At 36.9% G+C, this 8,607-nt stretch overlaps 1 protein-coding gene across 1 annotated transcript in view; it reads left to right on the top strand.

Annotated features, from left to right (window-relative positions):
- The window catches only part of LOC107098262 (zinc fingers and homeoboxes protein 2-like), a 176,852-nt gene that overhangs the window by 61,333 nt on the left and 106,912 nt on the right, over positions 1–8,607 (top strand). Inside the window, exon 2 of the mRNA XM_015395831.1 lies at positions 2,437–2,593. The gene's annotated coding sequence lies outside the window, so the exon portion shown is untranslated. The remainder of the gene's footprint in view (positions 1–2,436; positions 2,594–8,607) is intronic.

Below are 8,607 nucleotides of genomic sequence, written 5' to 3'. Positions count from 1 at the left end.
CCAAACAGAAACAGACGAGGCAAACAGCAGATTATTCAAATTTGTCATAGGTTTCATTAATGTAGTCAAACTAGAATAATGTAACCCGCGCATTTCAGTTCTCAGGATGGACAAAATGTACCGTATTATAAGTTTATGACTGTCTCTAAAAAAAAATCCCCACACTAATGTTAATAAAAATAGTGTCGGATAAAAATGGTGTCGGAATAGCGTCAGGATTGGCAGATATCCAAACTCCTGGTGTATTTGAATCGGACCTCAAGTGAACAGTTCGTTAGTTCATAGCAGAATCAAAACAAAAACCAAGTATAAAGGAACATGTCAGTGTGATACAGGTCATGGCAATCACAAAATAGGTTTAAATTGGAAGGCAACTGGACTTTCGCTCAGTTTTTTTGGAAGAAGTTTCAACACCTGTCCAGGAGTCTGAGAATTTTGCCCCTTTAATACATCAGCGTTCCACAAAGGTATGGAAACGTCTTCTAAAGAACTGAGCGAAAGTTCAGGTCCCTTCCAATTCAGGCCAGTTGTGACCAGCACAGCCACCAAGCTGTCTACCCCAGTCACATACTGGTTTTCATTTAGCTAAAGGTAGCTTGTTCGTTCTTAGAAAGCATCATCTCATCCACTTTTCTGGAAATGCTAATGATTGGAAATAATTTCTGCACCGGCCTTTTCCTTTCTGAACGTTAATTGTCCATGTATGGAAATTAGTCAGTAGTTCCCTTAAAAAAAACCAAAACAAAAAAAAACCTTCATAACTTGATTCTAGTTTGGTTGTAGCGGTCCAGTAAGGCAGAAACTCAAACGTTTTGCTGTTGAAACGTGTTTTGATAAAACATTTTTCCTCAAATATATTCATTGTGTTTTTAAAGCTAAGGTACTTCTATTATGTTTATTTTCTTTAAGTTCTCCTCTTTAGCTTTCTCAAAAATATTTTTCATTAGATAACAGCTAAGGATTACTTAAGTGCAACTAATCGTTTATATCCCCCGTTTTATTGGTCCATATGTCCTGGAGGGGCTGAAGTCCTTTAACCTTTATTCGCCTTGCGGGCAACATAGTTGAATCAAATGGCTGCATGACCTCCTCAGCATGCAGCCGGGTTCCAGAGTCCTGCTAATGACCTAATTATTTGATCTAGGTGTGCTGAAGCAGAGAGACATCGAAAACCTGCAGGACACAAGAACTGCAGTTTGACACCTGGGGTTTAAAGGACTGCAGATCCGTTTGGTGAATTTTGTCTCCTTATATCCTAATCTCTCTTTTTCAATTTTGACCTCATGCCCATTTTCGTTAGTATGTTTTTTATTTCTCTTTTTAGTTGAGTATCTCCCTTATGTTTAGTCAGAATAACCACAGAAACAATCAAATCTTTAATATAACAGGTTTTCTAATGTTTTTAAACAGATTATCATTTCTGATCAGAAGATATCTCTGAGTGACCTGCTGTTAAATGTTGAGTTGGATGATCTCACCTTCTGGCAAATGTGTGGATTTAAAGGAAATACCCGAAACAATCTGCTATGAGAGCGGGTGCAAAATGTCCCACTGGTGGGCGCAAATGGAGGCTTGGATGGTGGAAACGTTTTGAAAGAGAGACTTTTATTTTATATCTCGAAAAAGGGGTAAAATGAGCAACATATTTGCTTTCCAAAGCCTTTTTGACTATATATGTCTTCATTTTAAAGAAATGAATGTGACCTGATCACTTCGTCTTTTCAGATGTTGTAATAAAATCTTGATTTATAAAGATAAAGTTGCTGGTTAGCTTTTTTTTCTTGTTTTATAATTAGTATTTTCTTTCATAACTATAATCTGCTTGGATTTATGCTCAAACAGATTCAATTTATTGCATTTTTTTTTATTTAAACTGATTCCTATGCAGAAGGCAAAGCATTCGACGAATGTCACCTCCAAATCAGACCTTTATGGCCTCAGATGATCAATCAAAATTTTATTTAAGGTGAACTGATTCAGCTGTTATTGATTCCTCAGGATAGATTAAGTTTAAAATGCTGAAGACAGGATGAACTGCTGAGGAATGGAGCAGAGAATAAATAAATCAGATCAGACTTGAAAAGTGAACCCGTGCAGTCCAGGGGTCTTGACTTGTGTTTCTCTGACCTCCAAATTTTCTTTTCCTCTTGTCTTTTTCACCTGTTCTCCATTTATTGCTCCCATGCCTTTCTGTTTGGGCTCCTGCTGCCATAGCAACCACCGCTTTCTGTTTTCGGTCCGAGTTGTAGTGCAGTTTTTAAGGTCCAGCTTGACATGGCACCACTTGTTTCATTTACGGATACTGTCAGAGGAGTAGAGAACCCCCTCCGTCAGCTGCACCTCACCGTGCTCTCTTTGCATCGGTGTCCTGAAGCACTCTTCAGATTCATGGATTCCTGTCACACAGCTTTATGGACATTTCTTTTTATTTTTCAGACACCTGAGAAGAATACTCCGAGTGCTGCTGGTTCCAGAAAAGTTCAATACAGAAGATAGAAGAAGCGAGGAGGAAGAGAAGGACGGAGGAGGAGGTGGAAGCTCAAAATAAAGCCCCGCCCACCCCGGTGAAGCCCCTCCCCTTTGAGGAAGTGCTGTGAGTACCGTTACTTTCACTCCTCTCAAACATTGTACTTGCTGGCCTACCTCCTCATTTGTGACTTTGCCAAAACGTTCTGTCATCCTTCTTTGTTCTGAAAGCACCCTGGTCTTAATCTTCCTGATTATTTAAACTAAGAATAGCCTTTTTATTCTGTTAGCATTCCCACCTTTGATCCTTTATTAGCCGCTCTTAAGGCCGTAAATTCTGTGTCTAACTTAATTTTTCAGAATGTAGAAAGCTCATTTCAGTTAGGGCTGGGATAATTAATTGCATTTACAATGTACTTCATTATAGTCACAGTACACTTAAAAAGAGCAAGACACTATATTTATTTGTGCAATAACCTATTCCTCTATATTTGACACCCAGTTCATATATATATAATATATCTTATAATACTTCCTTATGTGGACGTGTTGTATATACTGTGTATATCCCATGCACTTTTTTCTTCCTTTGGCAACTTCTTCTTCTCTTTTTTTAATATTTGAGATGATCTAACGAGCAAATTTCTCCACTGTGAGATCAATAAAGTCAATCAATCCATCAATCAATAACGGGCTGGAAGAAAAGGTCGCAGCTAGCATCAGATCCACGCATTATAGCAGAAGGAAGAACTTTTTTATGCGAAGTCCTGCAACAATGGATTTTTTTAAGGTCATAAAAAACTGAAAACCTTGAATGAAACATCTATATGCTTGTGCTTAATGCAAAAGAAAATCCCAAAAAAGAATCGGAATCGCAATATTAGAAGCAAATAATCACTATTTAGATGTTTTCTAAATGGTTCTGCCCTAATTTCCACCTATAAACGATTGATCGTTACATTAGTTGCATAGCAGATACTGGAATCAATCACTGCTGCTGACTCACATAATTATAATACTCAGCCTACATCTTAAATCTTCTTTTTTAAATAGATATATAATTATACTCATTTAATTTTAAATCATTGTGTCTTCATCCTAATTTATTGCAGTGGATTTCATTCCTTTCCTGCTTGTTATTCAGATGGTTCAAAACAGACCAAACTAAATAGATAAATATTTATCAAGCAGTATTAGAAATACTACATTTGGGTACCAAACTTATATACATTAAAATCATTTCCCAAATGGTGCAAATTTTAACAAAACTTGTTGCCAGTTCCTGTTTTATATTAAAAATAATAGGTAACCTTAATAAAGTCTTCTGCTTGTTGGAGCTGTTTGTGCCATCAATGGTAGTTCAGTCAGTGGCAGCCATGGTTGCAAGTCTCTGATGAGTGTACACTCCAAGTCATTAAGCTTAGAAAGTCTGGAAAACGCGGCGCAAGAGACAAACGCCGGCGACTATGTCTGAATAAGAAGTCGCTCGACCTCCATGTGCTGCATTACTAGTTATATGGTGCATATAAATCCGTTGGAGGGGTGGAGACATGCAGGAAAACAGGAATGCCTCAAACTGACAGGTGCCCATTCACCATCAGCCAATATGTGGGATTTAAACCCCTGAAATATTCTATAGTGGAGCTTCTGTTTTCGTTTTTTTTCTAAGCCAGTTCAACAAGTGCTAATCATACGGGTTGGATGACTCCAGTGTGTAGCGTGTCACTAAGTGCAACAGGTGAATAAGGTGAGCTAACAGAGTGAGGCGGGACGTTTTACCGACTGAAAGGATTTCTGTTGCACGGCCTGCTGCTCTGGGCAATCTGGAAGCGATGGAAACGACAGCAGAAATCGCTCCTTCTGAGGGTTTTCTTTTTTTTTTTTCTCTATATGAATGTGCAGTTATGTGTGGAGCACATGGTGAGTGTTGAAAGAAGATATGGCTGCAATGACGCTGTTGAAGTTTCAGACTTAGAATCTTCGCTCATGTTAAAAATCGGATAAACCCTGAGAGGCAGGATTTTAATGAACGGGTTCGACATTCTCTAAAGAGTAGTTTGAGGTTTATGAGGTCTTTCAAACAATTTCTAAAAACACCAGTTTTTTATTTTTTTCCTTTTTTTTTTTACACTGCACTAGTGGCTTGTTTTTCTGAACAGTAGGCTGACAGGAAAGGGGGTATGAGAGGGAGGGAGAGACGTGGGAAAAGATCAAAGCCCGGATTCAAACCCGGGTCGCCCACCTGGAGGACTAAAGACTCCATACATGGTCGTGTGCGCCACCAAAGCACGCCCATCATTTACTCTCAATCTTGACAATCTTGTACAAAGATAAAGTTTAGAAACAGACTCGTCAAACCTGGACTCAATACTTCTACTTAAAAAAACAACACAACAGTTTGATCGTTAAAACCTGGAGAAAATCCAAATCTAGATAAGTCATTTTTTCTTAAAATAAATGCATTTGTTCTTGTATTGAGGAGATGAAAGAGACATTTTGCCAATGGAACACGACAATTTAGATTTAAAATAAGAAAAACACAATAGCATTCTCTTATTTCAAGTGCATACTATCTAATTATCTTATTTAAAGACTAAAAACACTAATTCCATTGGCAAACTATCGCATTTACCTACTCAAATTAAGGGTAAAAACACTTAATATAAGACATTTTTACTTCTTTCTAGATCGCTTTTGCAGTGAACTGCAATTAATGTGATCAACCAACGTTTATTTTCCATTATTTCTTACATCAGGGGCTGAATTATAGATTCCAAGTAATTTTAATTCTATATTTAGTCTATGTATACTTATTTTTTCCTTGAAATTAGATTATGTATATACAGAGTATTTGAAAAGAAGAAGACAAAGATCAAGCATATTAACAGCGGTGATAAACCTCCATTAATTATCCCAGTTATCCTTGATTAACTTGGACCTTTCATCAAACACATCAAAAATCGTTTCCTTTTTTCAGTAAAACATAAACCAGCAGTACGTTCTTTGATTGGCTTTGCTGGAAAGTTAGTTAAAAGTCGGATAAATGTTTAAAAAAAAAAAAAAAACAGATAACTTTGTCATCACTTTGATTCAGAACTTTTAACTTTTACTTCTGGCAAAAAAGACCTTGATGAAAAACATTCCTTATTTCCCAGTATCTGATCGCAGAATCTCCGTAGATAGAAGTTTGTTTAGAAAGCTGATTCTCTAAGATAACAGACTTATGGTCTGATTTAGGAAATTTTAATTTGCTTTTTGCCGCTCCAAGTTCTCTAATCTTTTAGAACTTTAACTTTCCCTGTTTCAACCAAACTGAGGAAAAGGTTTAAAGGCTGCTCCCTTTTTTTTTTTTTTTTTCAAAGGTGACATTTTCTCGCAGGTTCCTGAACTTTTGTAGAGAAGTGAGTAAATGACATTTCAGCTTTCGGCATTTTCAGGCAGGACTGGATTGGTTTAATGGGGGACCTGACAAGAGGGGCCAGAGAGGACATGCAACTGTTTTCTCAGAGAAGTTGGTGGGTTGTTTCTGTTGCTCTAACCACTTAGTGGAAATGTTGCCATCTTAGCATATTGCTTGTTGCAACACTGAGAACTCTCTTTGCATTTATTATTCTGTTGAAAAACCTACTATTTTATCTGTGTGAACAACTCCAGATTAATTCTTCTGTGGGAGCGTAATGACAGTGTAAGAACATACAGCTGCCTTTGATCGAAGTCTCCGGGGAGATGATTACATCGCGGTAGCGTTAAGAGTGCGTTCTCCAGCTGATGAATGTGTTGTGCTTCTGACTCAGAAGAGGCTTTCAGTTCCTCAAAAGCAGCAGTAAACAGACAGAGAACGAGGAAAAACGGCAGATTTGACTTTGGGCGATGCATCTGCACCCTTACTGCTTTGCTTTATTTTTTCAGCAGTTATGGAAAACACTGAGATTTTTTATTTTTTTATTTTTTGTTAAACACACAGACGGTACATCTTGTTAGACTGAACATTGATTTATTTTGTTAGTTAAATCAAATTATTATAACAGTCATTTCGATTCTTTTTTATCAAAGGTAGTAAAATGTTTGAAGAATGTTTATTTGATCCTTTTTTTTTTCTGAATGCCAAAAAAAAAAAATATTTTTTTTGTGTAAGGATAATATTTTTAATGCATAATCTGGAGTTAAATAATAACTGAAAACAAACACCTTATGCTTTTATTTATTTTTTTTTTTTTAGAAAATGTTCAATGAAATAGTTCTTCTCTCTTCACAATAAAGGCAATAAATAACTAACCTCTGTATCTATATCCTGTTAAAGGTATAGTGGAGGATTTTAATTAATTTTCAACAAAATGAATTACGGTAAAAAAGAAATGCACATGCACAACCCTGAACCCGGTCCTGAAAGGGACCGCCTATTAAACGCGTGCAAGTGCGTGCACAAGCCAATTTCTCCTCGTGCACGCTCCGTTTAAAAGTTGCTGTTTGCATCATTCCTACAAGTTTATTTTCCAAAAGAAGATTTGCAATATTTTCCACTATGTCAGACTCTCCACTGGTAAGTGAAAAGGGGGACGAGAAGGTAGGACAGCATTACGTAAACATATAACTAGAATGACTGACAATTAGGAGGACCACTCATTTTGATGGTCCACCCAGAAAAAGAACATCCTCCACTATACCTTTAACTAAAACCCTCTAATTTAATGGAAGTTTGAACTCTTCAGATGTGTGTATCCTAGGGTGGCCATTTCCATAGCACAAAAAAGGAGGACATTATGCTGCATATCAATAAATTGATAAGGTGTACATAAGAATCTGGTAAAGCCTTGTTTATAGTACAATATTGAGGGTTTTAAAGAGGATGCTTGTGTAGCTGAATAGAAAAAATATTAATGAAAAGTCAAAAAGTATTGCTTCACAGTATTTGTATTTACTCAATACATTGTGGTGTTTAAACAGTGACCCCTGAGATGAATATTTTAAATTGCAGAATACCACAAAGCATCACATGTGGACTTAAAATGTAAAATACAAAATCATAATAAAAAAAAATTTAATATTCTATTTAAACAACAAAAGAGATTGTTTAAAAAAAATAAACAAATAAAAAAAAAAGGGATTCAACTGCTCAAAAAGTGTAGCTTTTTTTTTTTTTTTAACGCTTTAATCTTTCGGGAACTTGTCTTCAGTGTCTGTGCGCAGCAGACCTACTGTCTTCAAGGTCATCCATTTAGCTGTGGGCGAAAATCTCCGGGTCCATTTTCACACCACAGTCTACACTTCTGTAGAACTGGTGATGTTTTACAGTTACAGTATGGTCCACCTTGCACAGCTCTGCTGTTATTTTAGCATCCAGTGGCGACGAAACTGAAAAAAATCCCTCTTGGAAGAGTTGTTTTTTACTTTTATGTTAACTTGTACTCGCATGCCATTCAGTTGCAACTTTCCATCCACTGCTTACATCTACATCGCATCGCCAAAGTGTGCAGAAGCCTTTGAATGAGTTGTAGCCGTTATCAATTCGTGCTCTTTTGTCCATTCAGAGTGAAACCAGGTCTTGCGTTTTGGCATGATGATAACTTTCTGTCAGTGTATAACTTAGCGGCACTCTGATCCTTGTTTACTTTTTTAACCAATGACAAGCAGATATTTATCTGGCATGGAACCACTCATAGCCAATTATCTGTTAGACAGATAGTCAATGCATTTTTTCACATTCTATGATTGGATATTGTGCTGCATCACAGCAAAAAAAGGAAAAAAACAAAAAAAAACAGGTCTGCTATGGAAGTAAATCTGTGTCGCTGGGATTTGGATTAAAAATGCCACTGAAATTTAAATGTTGTATGTTTGTACTGAGATTCAACTGGCTCTATTTCACTGTCTTAAATTCGGCGTCTAAATTCAGTCTAAAAAGTGAAGGGTTACTTCAGGTCACAGACATTAGCAATGGATTGTGGCGTCCAACACCCAGCCAATCCCGTTACATTTTCTTAGTAACGTGACATGACGCTTGTGGCTCTTATACTGAAGGAAAACCAGCATGACGGAGCCGGTCATGCAAGCTAACGCTAACTCAACTTATTACTTTCATTTTTCTGTAGTTGAGTTAGCGTTAGCTTGCATGACCGGCTCCGTCATGCTGGTTTTCCTTCA

Source organism: Cyprinodon variegatus, unplaced genomic scaffold (genome assembly GCF_000732505.1).
Source record: "Cyprinodon variegatus isolate N-32 unplaced genomic scaffold, C_variegatus-1.0 Scaffold763, whole genome shotgun sequence".
NCBI lineage: Eukaryota > Metazoa > Chordata > Actinopteri > Cyprinodontiformes > Cyprinodontidae > Cyprinodon > Cyprinodon variegatus.
Note: the sequence above shows the minus strand (reverse complement) of the source record. Positions and strands in the feature narration are given on the sequence as shown.